Source organism: Antrostomus carolinensis, unplaced genomic scaffold, assembly GCF_000700745.2.
Source record: "Antrostomus carolinensis isolate BGI_N321 unplaced genomic scaffold, ASM70074v2 scaffold3181, whole genome shotgun sequence".
In the NCBI taxonomy this organism is placed as follows: domain Eukaryota; kingdom Metazoa; phylum Chordata; class Aves; order Caprimulgiformes; family Caprimulgidae; genus Antrostomus; species Antrostomus carolinensis.
In genome coordinates, this window is record NW_010294748.1 from 102,449 (window position 1) to 117,665 (window position 15,217).

The window sequence follows — 15,217 nt, forward strand, 5'->3', positions numbered from 1 at the left end:
TTTTCTTTGTCATGTTATCAGATGCATTTAGTCAAATAGGACAGTTTTTGATTCACAGGCAGAACATCATTTCCTTTTCATTCAAATTGTTGGGGAAACAGAAGTGAAGGTGCTAGTCCTGTGTTAAAATTGACAGTATTTACCACTGTGTTTTCTTTAATGTTTAAGGCAAACAAAACTTGCCTTTTTCCTCTGGTAGACTTGCCAATTTTCTTAGAAGCAAAAGAGCAATGAGCTGATTGAGAGAGCGTGGCCTGTGGAGTCTGACAGCGATAGGGCACATGCAGGTGAGGGAGAGGGGATGACCCACAGAGCAACCAGCCCCCCACTTCTCAAATTTTAGCTGTGTGCACATGATAAGGGATTACAACAGGCTGTGATGAAATAGAGTCACAAAGGAGGTGAAGTGAGTTGAAGGGAGGAGTTGCAAGTGCAGATGGAGCCATAGTTCTGTGCAGGAAATAGCTAAGGAGGTACCTGTCTACATCTGTGACCTCAGAGGAGACATATTACCACATTGCAGATAACTAGACTCACTCTTAACTCACCAGTTCAGCTCGCACATAATATCACAAACCTCAATAGCCTTGCCTGTATTACACAGTTGGGAATAGGAGTATCATCAGAATAATTTCCATTTGCAGAAAAAGAAGATTTGTATGTGTAGGGGAAAATCAGGCCAGCTATTTCAGTGATTGAATATGAATTTTTGGTCCTTAACATCCAGTATGTCTCAAATTTTAAAACTGCTACCATCACTGCTGAATAAAGTAGTATTCTCTCTCTGATTAAAGAGAACATAAGGAGGTGAGAGAAGGAAAGTAACAATAAAAATATTAATTATAAAGAAAAACATGTCCAGAACTCATGGGGTTGTTAAAGGTAGAAGGCAGCAGATAATAGGAGAGGCTGATCTATTATCTGTGTATATTTCAAAGTACTTATTTTTTTTATTTTATATATCTAATATATTTCTATCTCCTTCTCAGTGTTTCAGACAACCTAGAAGTGGTAGGCAGCACTGCAGTTTAGTGGAGATGCTTTCCTGTAGTAAGGAAAATCCCATTGCTGACACAGGCTTGCTTTACTGTGCCAAAACTAGGGCAAACATTTTGGTAATCACTTTAGTTGCTGTCAAATATATCCTAGCAGTGGACTGTTTGATCTAAGCATGTTTTATCATGCTCTTTAGTCCTTGTCACTTTTTTCTGCAGCATATCCAACACCACCAACAACAGACAGCCTGTTGTAATGAGCACTAGTAGCCAGTGGAAGTTGGTTTGGGTCAAATTTGGGCTTATTTCAGGTTTGTTTGTTTTGTTGGCTCGATAAAAATATCTAGGATTAATGAGGACAGGATATAAAGCCATCATAAGTAAGAGGGCCTAGTAAGACAGTTTAATAAGAACAGAGAAGAAAAGCACAATCATGATTGTAAGGATCAAGTGTGAAATCCTGGTTCCATCCCAGATAAAGACCAAGCTCCTATATGTTTCAGTGAGGTCACAGTTTGGTCTAACTGGGGGTCAGCAACTATCATGAGGGTAGTATGATCAAAAGCATTTAGTTTTCAGGTCCTACCTTCAAATGTGTTTCAAAAGGGGGGACAGGGGAAATCCTGCCCAACCTGAAAATTGGACCAAATCTTCTTTCAAGCTGTCTCGACTGGCTGTCCGTGTCCATGCCTTTCCCAAGCCTTTCTTTCACATGTGCTGAGCTGCTTGTTCTCCTGCTGCACCCCATTCCCTCTGTAGCCCCAGTTACAAACCTCAGGCAATCAGTGCTGCTTGCCTATTTAAAAACATTAAGCGACACACTTAATGTTCTGGACAAAAATAAAGAACAAGCAATACCTCACATTTGTACCACCTCTTCCATGTACCTCTGTAGACAGTAGTACTTACTGAAGATGGGAAAGGCTTCCTACCCCTGTGCTTTTGAACAGAAAAGACTCAGCTACAAATTTTGACTGCATGCTTCAGTATTTTCTGAATTGTTTGAAATTGTAGCTGGTTTTGGTAATTTGACTGCATCCCACATGGTAGTGTTTCTGTTACTGATCAGATGACTTATGTAACTGCTGCCTGCACAGATAATTGCAAATATTGAACATGCAGTTTGAAATCCATAAAGGGCAGACTAGGAAAGCTCATTACATAAATTAGTCAAAAGACATAATTTGCTATGGGAGTTGTAAATTCTATATTTTATTTGATAATCATAAATTCTTATTTGAGTTATGTGTAGACCACAAATTATGTGGTGTAGTTCACAAATAATTGCAAGAAACATATAAATGTTAAACATTCACACTCTGTTCTTGGGCTGTTCAGAACTAGGGAAAAATATCAATTTTTTTCAAATGAATTATTCATGTCAAATTATTCACTAAACTCTTTGAACACCTATTTCACTAGAGATATTTTAGTTTTAATCCTCCTCCTACTTACAATGATTATAAATCAGGAGGTTTTTTACTGAAAATGTAGTAACAGCTGCATAAAATTGATGTGTATGGAGAAACAGACCAAATATTTTCACGCATCTAACACTGGCAGAAAGTGGGGTAATCTAAATCAGGCTTCCTCCTGTAGCATAGGACTAGCGATGGTTCCCTGCCATCACATCACCACGTTCACGTTCATTACAGAACACGTGTCCATCACTTCGCTCATGCAGATGAAATCCACCTGTCAGAGCGATCCAGGGACTGGTCTCTCTGTTGCTCATGACCCTACACATGAGCAGGGTAGTGGATTTTAATTTGAAACTCTTCCTTACTGGGTTCCATGCTCCACTCTTGCAGTGTTCAACCAGTACCTATTGGCTAATTGGAGTGATTTATTCTCAGTGCTGGTGCAGTATTAGGATTCATGCATATCACTGGATGAAGGAGAATGGGAAATGCCTGATGTGTGTTTCTTTTATGACCACTGGGCAGTACCACTTTACACATCATGTGTGTCTCCTTCCTTCCTTCCTTTTCAGTGATATTCAATTGTATATAGTGTTGTAAAAAACTGACATATTTGAGAAGGAACATGGAATTGAGGGCAAAGGCTCTCATCACAACAAAGACTGAGTTTCTTTCATGGCACTACCCAGGTGTCCTTACTGTTTCCTCCTCCTGCAACGGTAGGTATCCTTCCAAAACTACTGTGTAGTAATCAGTGTGAATTAATAAGGTTTTTTTCTTCAAAGGTGGTTAAGAGAGCGCTGCTTGTCTGCTTAGCAAGACCTGCCTTTGTAAACGTATTGTCGTTAGAAGATGTTCTTGTGGCCAGACTTCTGGCCGTTGTGGATCACCCCTGGCTTGTCTGCCTTGCCACTTGCAGTAATCTGAGTTTCTAGAGGGCAACATCTGGAGAGCTCATACTATGCAAATCCTATGTGTTGCATGCCTTTGATTTTCTGTTTTGGATATGTAGGCATCATAAACAAGTTTGAAGAGTGATGAACATGAAAGAGTTCTCCTCTCTAAGAGGTAATGAAAAAGGAAGTAGGGGCAGTATTGTCTTGAAGGTACACTAAAAGCCTTTTCTTCTTTTTGTACCTTGAAGCTGTTTGATGCAAAGGTGAATGACAGGTTGGGATAAAAATGAGGAGTTGTCATCATTATTTCTGTGACTGTTTTAACCAAGGACATTTGGCTGCAGCTGACAGTATGCAGCGTGGATGAGTGACACCTGCTCAGATCATGAGTGTCTGGTGAGATACTTTGAGCCCAGCCAGATGAGAATGGCAGGATTAGATCTAGCCAAATAATAAAAAACTGTTGTGAATAGATGTGTTGATGTATTTTAGAGATTGATGATGGTTGTTCACCAACCTGACGAAACCCAGAGCTATATTAAATTCCCACTAGTGCAAGGAGAGTTAATGTTTATAGATGTGAATCTGGGATTCTATATTTCATTATTCAAGTCTCTATTCTTTACATGTAGTGAAGAAATAACTCCAGTTTGACTTTAGGAGGAATTCTTTTTGTTCTGGAGAGGAAGGCAAAAAGGTCCACATGGTGATATCTGCTGGTTCTTTGCAGTGTGACAGCTGGTGACATGAACTGACTCTTTACACTGGCTAAGGTGCCAGTTCTTTATCCATTCTTTACGGTGTTTGTATTAACATGAGGTGGGAAATGTGAGAAGTGCATCAGTGAAGCAGGTGATGCAGATGTAATTTTCTGATCATTCTAGCAACTTTTGTGAAGTGCAAAGTACAACATGAATGAAGCTATGGATTTTAGTTTCCATCCCTTGCAAGGTAGGAGCGCCCTGGAGAGTGCTTAGAGTGCGAAAGGCATCCCAACAGTGCCCCGTCAACGTTGTATGGATTTTCGTGTTTTATACAATTGTGCAATATGTGAAAGACATTTACCCTAGAAGTGAGGGATCTGTGGCTGAGAGACCTTTTTCTTGACAAAACCTGTGAGTTTATGTAAATAAGATAAAGATCTGCTATAAAGGACTCTTTGTGTGCTATCTTGATCTCGGTGACTTCAGTTAGTCCTTGTTTTCCTGAAGTAAAACTAAAATTGCTATTCTTTTATTGCTTTGTTTCAGTGTGGTACTCCAGCTGACAGTGTTGCCTTTACTTTTCAAGGATATGTCCAGTGTGGTCCCTTAGTTAGAAATGTAGTGTTGAAGGAAAACTTATTTTGGTAATGGATGCTCGTTCATACAGAATATTGACAAACCTTACATAGGGATATTCCCTACTCTTTTATTTTTTTGGACGTTTTTCATTGACCTGAAACAAGCTTGGGAAAATAACAGTAAATCTGATAGTATAATTTCTTCCAATGGGACCACTAAACTTCTATCAGGTTCTGTCCTTGATGCTTTTGGAAGCCAGAGTATAAGGAGCTTATTGCGGAAGGAATTCCCAGCTCATCATTCACTGTCAAAGCTGTTTATTGTGAACTTAATATATTATTCTGATATATACCCCAATTCTCCTTTTACCCTGGTTTTGTAGATCAGTGAACTGTTAATTCACACCAAGCTCTGTGGGAAAAGCATCAGAGTTGTTACACAGTAGTCACCTATAATGACAGATAAAAATGCTTCCACCAAAACTTCTTGCATTCTTTGATTTCTTATGATTTCTATAAAGTTGGATTTGCATGTACAAAAATAGGTATAATATTCACAGATTCCCTCTGATTAAGAAGAAAACTTGGAAAAAAATTTTGAGGTGACCACCTAGATTACAGAGGACTTATTTCACTAGTGTTTTCTACTGTGGAAACCCATGAATCTTTGCAAAAATATAATTTTCCCATGAGTTAATCTTCCTTGTGCAAGTTCTGTTGTATCATAAAGTAAGGATTTCCCTGAACCACTCTTTGGTGTACCCCATATTGTTCAGTTTTCAAAAGACTTAATGCAAAGTCTTAAACCAGCATCCAAAAACCTTCACAGATTATTCTGAAGACAAGCAACCTTCACAGTGAGGAGAGATACAGAGGAAGCAGGTTCAGTTGTTGTTCACATGTTTCTCTTCTCCTGCCAGAATGGCTGGTCTTGCTCATAATCAGTGTGTTATCCACAGAAGCAATCATTTCAGCAAAGCATTATAGGAGCTAGAAACTGGTGTTATTTATGTTTGATGTAGAGAAGATATAGAGACAACTGGTGAATAATGGAGATATGACGATAAAAATGAATAATGTGAAATTACTGAGTTTGACCTCTATTCTTTTAAAGCAAGAGGCGGAGAAAAAAAATGCCTACGTGTTTATAGGGTGGTCTGTTGGTATTTATAAGAACAGGATTTTAATCAGGAGTTTCACTTACCAAGATTTTACAAGGTCATTTCTTTCTGTGATGCAAAATTATTTGAAAACTAGAATGTGATCTATAACATTTTATGCATATTGTAAACACTATCCTGTTTGACTGATGGCGTAGATCATACTGTATGACTTTGCATAATATTATTCCCTTCACTGTAGGCATAACAAGGCTTGAATTACCACCCCATTACCCATTCAGTGTCAGAGCTTATAGCCTGAATATTTCTCAAGCAGGTCAGACCCTTCAGAGCTTGTTGGGTTTTCTGTCAACTGAAAATAACATTTACTAGGTACAAAGGCAGAGACTAGGCCGCTGCTTACCAAGGAGTGTAAAAGTCGGGGGTCAAAAGAAGATCACTGAAGACAGAGCCTGGCAATGAATGTTAGCAAGTTGTTCTTTCAGCTGAGCCTAAGAGGCATACTTAGTTTTGGTTACCTGGATTATTTCTGTCTAAAATCAAAATATCTATTTTTAAAGTAAAAAGCTTGCTCTGTTCCCTAGTGATGTCTGTTTAATTAATTTTATATTTTTTAATCAAGATAAGGGTCTTCACCACACAAAAAGAGTGCAAGAAAAAGAGGAGAATTTGATGATGGATAATGAGCTCCATTGCAAGACATACGAGCAAATGTATTTAAGCAAAATTTTCTGCTTGGAGGAGTTTTGCCCTTTTTTGCAATTTTTATATATAGAGGCAGGAAATTGTAATCATCATGACTTAAGTCACCAAATTGCAGAGAAGAGCATTGTTATTGAGAGACTTTCTGATAATTGTATCTTTAGAAGAAAACAACTTATTAGTGTCCGTGATGGCAGATTCACTGAATTTCCTCTGTCCTGACCAAAAAAAAAAAAAAAAAGTATATCAAAAAGTATATCTTTCAAGTACTACAAAGAGCCATCCCTGATCTACCTTACCCCACAGAGCCTATTTCTTTGCCACTTGCAGGAAGTGTTTACCCTCAGACTTCGGGAGGGGGATACATAATTGAACAAAGCTCTCCACAGTCTCGAGGAGAGAGCGAAAGTCACAGGAATTCATTCTGTTGCCATTTCTGTTTTCCTACACTACAAATTACATTAGAAGTGACTGATGGAAGGCAAAGCTTTTCCAAGAAGCCCAGCTCCCATTTCAATTGCACAGTCTCATTCTGGTACCTCTGTGCTAATATCATCCTGCTCCTTACTCCAGGAAAGGTCCCAGGGTTTTAGTGAGAACAGTTGTGAAATAGGTACTTTTGAGCAGGAGTGAAAAGACAGAGCCTGCAAACAGCAATAAATCTATTGCCTAGAAAGGTAATATTTTAATCAAAACATTGCAATGGCAACAGGTATTTGTAAATTAGCTCTATAATAACTATAAAAGATTAAACTACCATTCTCTCTTCAACTGTAGCATTGGCTTCACGGCACAATGAGATTTTTTTTCCTTTGTTTTCCTTATGAGATATTTATACAAGAGCTTTGTCCTTCTGATACCTAGTGATTACTAAAGGTGAAACTTCTGTGCTGACTTATAGAAGCAATGCTTGGGCCAGTCCATGGTAGTCAGCACCAGGACAAGTTTTATAATAGGCTTGTTTTCTACAGTCAGAAATTTGGAAACGGACCTGGGTGTGCTGGTGGACAGCAGGGTGGCCATGAGCCAGCAGTGTGCCCTTGTGGCCAGGAAGGCAAACTGTATCCTGGGGTGCATTAAAAAGTGCGTGGCCAGCAGGTCAAGAGAGGTTCTCCTCCCCCTCTACTCTGCCCTGGTGAGGCCACATCTGGAATACTGTGTCCAGTTCTGGGCCCCACAGTTCAAGAGGGACAGGGAACTTCTGGAGAGAGTCTAGGAGAGGACCACAAAGATGATGAGGGGCCTGGAGCATCTCCCATATGAGGAAAGGCTGAGAGAGCTGGGACTCTTCAGCCTGGAGAAGAGAAGACTGAGAGGGGATCTTATCAATGGCTATAAATATCTGAAATGCAGGGTCCAAATGAATGGGGCCAGGCTCTTTTTGGTGGTAGCTGGTGTCAGGACAAGGGGCAATGGGCAAAAACTGGAACACTGGAAGTTCCATACAAGCTTAAGGAAAAATTTATTTACAGTGAGGGTGTCAGAGCACTGGAACAGGCTGCCCAGAGAGGCTGTGGAGTCTCCATGTCTGGAGATATTCAAAACCCACCTGGACACTTTCCTGTGTAACCTGGTGTAGCGAACCTGCTTTGGCAGGGGGGTTGGACTAGATGATCTCCTGAGGTCCCTTTTAACCCCTACAATTCTGTGATTTTGTGAAATCAAGGCATAAAAAAAAATTACAGTTCTTTTTTTATTTATGTGTTTCAGAAATATTTGAATGCAAACAGATTAGGAGCTTCATGATACCGAATCTGTCCAAATGAAATTAGTCAGGCTGTTCATTTCTCTGTCAGGTAAAAAGTGGTATATATTTAAGTATATGCAATGGACTTCCCTAAAACTATAGGTGAAGACCAGAATCTCTCAAAAATACTGATACTATTGCTGTGCACACATCTTACTTACTTTGTGGATGTTTGCCAAGGTTTGATAAGCATTAATCTCCAGAGTGTGCCAGTGGAGTACAAAAGGGTTATCATTTTTTTCCGATCTACAGATCCTCCAAGGAACAAACTCTACTTCTTGGCACTTCAGAAATAAATTTCTCCTACCCTTTTCCCTGCCATTTCCCCAATCCCTCATAAAGCAGCTCAGCAGAGGGCAAGATGCAGCCCATTATATTTTAACAATGAAGCTCGTTATTATTTCTGTCTGCTTTTCATTACAAGTCTCTCGTTGTTTAGGTGTCAATCCCCAGGAAACTGCCAGGCTTCAGAATATGTATTCACTAAGGGCACAAGCCAGCTGCCCTTTGAAGTTGATGGTACAGTTCCCACCAAGTAAAAGGCCTATCCCACTAAGATAATAATTGTCCAGGTAAATTGTAGGTAGACTAAAGTAAGGGAGCAGGCCACTGAAAGGCATCTCAGCAGCTCATAACAATACCTCTCTGTGGAACTGACATTTAGGGAACAAACAGCGCCTGAAAAACAGTTTGTGATTAATCTATGTGGTAGTTGCAAAACTGCCCACTTCCAATTGACAGTAAGTACTAGATGGACTCCCAAGAGACACAAAATGGCCATTTAGTCTTTATGCAGCCTTGGATCTTGTGAGAAATCCCTAACCAAAAGTAGAGAAAAAAGTTTCTTTTCTTTCTCATTATTTCTTTGAGCTGAGAACAATATCTTGCACATTGTGCAATGAAGTAGGCATTATGAAGGGAATGAACATCCCAGAACGAAAGGTGAAAAGATGTTGCCAGTGAAAAAAGCACAAAACGAGATTCAAGAGTTTTAATATGTAATTTAAGCTACTCTGTGTCTTGGCATGACATCTCTAAAATGCAGCTATTTCCCAACATCAGCAAGATGTTCCCAAGGTGCACATGTTCCAGATAAAAATGGCCATATGTGCATTTAAGACAAGAAGAAATGGCCTCAAGTTGCACCAAGGGAAGTTTAGATTGGATATTAGGAAGAATTTCTTTCCTGAAAGGGTTTTCAGGCATGGGAATGGGTTGCCCAGGGCAGTGGTGGAGTCCCCATCCCTGGAGGGATTTACACTTCTTTAAAGCTGAAAGTCAGCTTGATGAAAGTGGTCCAAGCCTGACCTGGTACAGAGACCTATTTTATTCTTACACTTCAGTTATTTCTTTCTATTCTAAAAGAACACATAAAAAAAACAGAATCCAGAGACGACAGAGCTTTGGTTTTTTGCTTTTTTTTTTTTTCTCTCACATGGGTGGGAATAGCATCTCTGCACAGGAAGATCCAGATCTCTTGCATCTTCTGTTACTAGTAGCAGGGATGAATGAGGCCTGCAGGTGAGAGAAACCCCAACATCTGGCAGCCCATCTGTTACCTCCAGAAAAGGCTTTTTCTGTACATAATTACACTTTAGTCTCATTCCAATCTATTGCTAATACAGTTCCATTTAGTGCAGCCAAAAATTGCAACTATATCTTAAGAGAGGTTTTTATATTTAGAATGAGATTTTTTGTTTCCTTCATATGGATGTAGGCACCTGATTTGCACACAGCAGTGTGGAAATTCTTTTTATAGCAATTTACCCTGTGTCATTTGTGTGGCTGAAATCTACTTTGGATCTTAAAATTCTGAGTCTACAGAAAAACCCATTGGACCTGGATGAAAATCTGCAAGTTATTTCCTACAGAATATCCTGACTTTTTTATAGATAACTCAAATCACCCAAATTTCAGGTGCCTAAATGCAAATCCTACTAGGCAATTTATCATATTTTTACATTTTCAACGAAAATTTTGAATTTGAAGGTTTCAGCAATTTTTTTTTTCCTGATTGCAACACAAAACAGTAAGAGCTAGGATGTAGGCTGATGCTCATTTCTTTATTGGTTTTAATTAAAAAGATTATGTCCTGTGTGCAAAGCTGTGGGACCAGCCTACATTCAGATTCTCTGCACTTTCTAAGATCTATCACTTCAGGTTTTAATCAGTATAATATATATTGATTATAATATAGCTATTTTAATTATATTCTAACTTTACTTGCTAATGATTTTTTTTTCCTTTAGATCCACATGAGCACTTCACAATTAGTTCTGGTTGTGCAGAATTTAAATAATGCAAGCTCAGGCTATGAAAGTATAGTTGAAAGTGAACAGAAAGTCATCACAGTTTCTTGAGGATTTAGGAATTGTTCCTAAATAAGCAGACTTCTACTTTTGGCATCTCTTTTAGATAGTGGGCAGTTATCCCAGACAGTTTCCAATTAGAGTGCTTTTAGTTCCTTCAATTTGTAGGCCACAAGAGAAGATATTGTGCCATCAAATAAAATAATTGCAAACATTCAGACCACGTCTAGAATACCACATCCTTTTTTGGCCTCCTAATTCAAGAAAAGCATTAATAAATTGAAGCAATTTCAGTGGAAGGTGATCAAGATGAATCTGGAACATCTGCCCTGTGAGGAGAGGCCGAGGGAGCTGAGCTTGTTCAGCCTGGAGCAGAAATGGCTTTGCAGGGGACATAACAGCAGCCCATAGTGCCTATGGAGAGGTCTTAGAGGAGATGGAGTCAGTCTCTTCACAGCGGTGCAGGGTGGGAGGGCAAGAGGCAATGGGCAATGGGCATAAACTGAAAGAGAAGTTCAGACTGGGTGCGAAAAGGAACTTTTTCCCCTCGCTGCCTGAGGACAGTCTGACAGTGACACTGGTTGCCCAGAGGAGTTTTGCAGTCTCCATCCTTGGAGGTTTTCAAACTGTGACTGGATGAAGCCCTGAGCAACTTGATCTGACCTCAGAGCTGACCCTTGTGTGAGCAGGAGGCTGCATCAGACACCTCCTGAGGTGTCTTCCAGACTGCACTGTGCTATGATCCTTTTTTGACAGTTGTGGATGTGAAAAGGACATCTTCAGCCATTGCACTCAATCTCCCGGAACTACAAGACTATTTGGAAAGTTGTAGGAGCTTACGGAGAGGGATGTTTAAGTCTTCTGCCTAGTGGAAGGTCTTCTCCCCAACTTGTACAAAAGCTGCTCCTGACCAGTAGGCTTTAGTTATTATTTCTGTGAATCAAAAGTAAATCAAATTAAATCAAAAGTCAAGTTCTCATCTAAATCCCATTCTCATGGTGGAAAAGCAAAAGAGAGTAAGAGTATCTGAATTCAGTGAAATAAGTGGCAGTGCTTCATAGCTCTGCTTTGGCTGGGCAAAGGGAGCCCTTAACTTCCCAAGCAGCCTTATACAGCTGCTGAGTGGATGACAATATGGACCTTTGTTCAACCTCTAAGAGTGGGGTCAAAAATTGGAAGAGTTTTTTTGTTACAGGACTCAGACCACACAACTTGGCTGTCTCTCACTTTTGGCAGGGTATGCAGAAAAATTAGGATTGTGGTCAAAGAGGGAACGTGCACAGAAGTTTAAGCTTAGTCTGTCTCTAGGAAGCTTAGTCTGTCTCTAGGAAGTTATTTCACTTGGGAGGCCAGAAGGATACATTCTCTATGAAATAGGCCCAGAGATTTCTGAGTGGCAATGATGTGGGGTTGACTGAGCATGAGGCTGGAATTCATGTCATACTGATGAGCTTAATTATGATCCTGCCCCACTTTCCTGGGAGTGTTGGAAGAGGTCAGTTCACCTTCTGGCTTCAGTTTCACCTTTGCAAATTGAGGGTAATGACAATTGCCTGTCAACCTGAGGAGGATAGTGAAGATCAATAGTGTAGTGTTTGTTGTGCTGTGAATATGTAAGTCCATTCCTATTTCAGATGTTTGTATGATTATTTCAAATCCAGGGAGGAACAAACCCCCATTGTAGATTTCTCAGTTTCTTTGATCAAAGAAACTGCTTTGGAGACAAAATAATAGGGAAAATCTAACTTCAGCTAATGGTTTCTTAAACAGTCTATGGTCTATGACCATGTCTTCCCTTTAGAAAGCAACAGCAGAAATCTCCATCACCAGTGGACCCTACTCCCTCCAGCTTTTTTTATTAAAAGTGGTGTGTAGGCATGTGTTCAGGACAGCAGCAATTACAGTAGTTGGATCTCCATAGCCACTGTGGAGATGTATTAGTAATTTTCATACCTTGTTTTCTCTGTAGCCTGGTTGCTTGTGTTTGAAACATTACAAGTGTGACTATTACTGTATTGATGTGATTGTGTTTGGTGTGACTATTGTGAGTGCGGGTGTATTTGCATTTGCTGCTGTGTGCATGAGTGCTAATGGTGGCAATGTTATATAGCTGGTTGCCAGAGGGATTGGATTGCCCTTGTCTGATAATTTCACCTGATATTGGACTGATGTTCAGATGGCTTCAGGGCATTTTAATTATCAGCACACTGGCTATTGGACCGACCGTCTCGTCTGGTGGCTGGCATCGTTTATATTTGTCTCAGCCTATCAGATCTTCCTCATTAACTTCTGCGATAATATTCAGTCAGAAAGTCCTAGGAACTATTCCAGCTAATCCCCATTTTGGCTGCTGACCAAATAAAGCTTTATGTGACACAACTGTAATTGCTTCATTTGTACGGTATTGATCTGCCATTAGGCAAAACACAAGCCAGCATTTCACTAAGGCTCAAGTTATGCAGTATTATTTATTGTTTGCCTTGCAGTTGCAGCTAGAGTTCCCACCTGGGGAATAGACCCCCTTTTTTTTCTCAGTCTCTGCTTCTAATTAAAATAAGGAACTTCAAAGTTCTTGCATTATAATTAGACCAAAGCTTAAGAAACCATCTCTTAGCAGGGATCTTTCCATTTATTGCCTTCCTTCTAATCCTTCTTTCTGAAAAACATTAGTATGGAGTCACAAAGAAGCACATAGAGTTACAGAAATCTGTCATACCTCTTCTCAGTCTAATTTTATATCTGGTAACAGTATATTAGCTGTGCAGATCTTATGAATTAGTGGTCTGTTTCTGGCAACAATAAAGATCAAGCATCCATCCTGATTTCTCAGTGTTGCCAATCACTTTTGACACAGTGGCCATGTTACGTTAATACCTTTGTGGACATTGATGTCAGTGAATGAATTCCCTCAGAAGCAAATTGCATTTTCACCCTATAGCTTTCCCATGTGAGGTTACTTTCCTCACTATGAAAAATTCATGGATCAGTGAATTGCTTGTATTACAGCAGTTTCAGTACAATACAGTACACTGATGGTATTTGGCCTTCAGTTGGTGTATGCTTCTTTCGTATTAAGGTGAGACTTGGGACTTGGTGAGACCTGGCGGTGAAAGTCTCACCAGACAGGCAAAAGAGTGGTGCTCATTGAAAACAGCACCTAAAACAGTGGGTTTGGTTTCTGAAATAAAAATGTAGAATTTAAATTGAATCTGGGTACTTCACAAATTTGTGAGAACAGTAATAGAGGGAAGTTTTTTGGGTTTTTTTTCAGATGCAGCTGCTGTGAAGGTGGCAGGAGATTTTTCTCTCAATGTGGCTCTTGCCACAGTGTCTGTCATCCATGTTTCTGTCATCCTGAGAGCAGTTAAATGCAACTCATTTTGTATGAATCTTCTCTTGAGGACGTCTCGGAAACATTAACTAGGACAGAGGACTTCTGTCACCTTTTATGGAGCATCTTTAGCTGACAGTGAGGTAGTTTGTGAAAAAGGCATGCAAAGATTCTCAGTGGAGTATCTTTACTTGTAGAAGCAACTCTATTACTGATGTTAGGGAGTTTGGGGGTTTGGGAGGATTTTTTACCATTTATTAGTCTTAAATTGGCATCTTTGATCAGTTGCTGTTATAAGATCTTGCTGCTTGCAAGGAAAAAAATGTAGCAAAATATCATAATGAGTAGAATAACAGGACAAGACTATGTCAAATACATATAGTTCCTCTTATCATCTTATCATTATATGTTCATAAAGGGTGAGATTCTGCCTGGCATAAATGAAAAATTGGAGAAGTCTGATAGTGCAACCTCTTCAAACATTGTCAAATTTGAACCAGTCTCTAAAAATACTGGGTTTGTTCAATACTGCATTAAGAAAGATCTTTGGTTTATTATATTAGCTGCCTGGCTACCCACTGAATAAAACATATATTTATATAGCACATTGAGACGTGGGGCTGGTTAGGAATCAGAGAACCTAATTTTTGCAGTGAGTCCAACAGGATATTTTACTTTCCATGATTTGTAGCAAGTGTCAGCAATGAGTCCTGACTGGTTTTGGAGGTGGCAGTAACATTTCTTTTGAGGGTGATTCAGCCTAGGGCTGGGTCTTCCTGTGTATGAAAGCTGTGAAACACTCAGTCAAAGTTACATTTCTGCCACTGCTGGGTCATGTTGAATGGAGTGAAAAATTAGAAGCTGCTGAAACAGCTACCATCTGCTTTGTGCTGGAAGATTTTGATGTAGTAAAATCTTCCTCTGTGTAGGGTGGCCCTAGTCTGCTATCTTAGTAGCCTGTCTAGTAATCAATCAGACATATCAAGCGAATTGAGATGGATATAAAGTAGGAACAGCTTTCTAACTTATAAGGAACCACCCCATACCCTATTTCTGTTCAATAAACACTGAATTGCATCCAAGAGAGAGATGTTTTTTCTGGCCTTGTTCTGGGTGAAAATAATCACTCTGTGGCATTTAGAAGCATAAACTTAAAAAACTTTACAAATATGGCTAAGATATTATGTAAAAGAAAATTTAAGTCTGCTGACCAGCATCAGTAATGATGAATAACGTTTTCAATCCTGTTAAAATCAAGTCATCCATTTGAAAAACAAATAGATCATTTGTGCAGACAGTAAGCTGCAGTGTTTGGCTTTTACTTGCAGATGGAGTGGCATAAGGAGTCTAACGACATGTGCTTGGATAACGTAACATAATGTTACTTAGAGAGACCTGCACTAAAGCAGTGTA

At 39.6% G+C, this 15,217-nt stretch overlaps 1 protein-coding gene across 2 annotated transcripts in view; it reads left to right on the top strand.

Annotated features, from left to right (window-relative positions):
• The window catches only part of LOC104532503 (glutamate receptor 4), a 93,920-nt gene that overhangs the window by 52,619 nt on the left and 26,084 nt on the right, over positions 1-15,217 (top strand). The gene's annotated exons all lie outside the window — the stretch shown is intronic.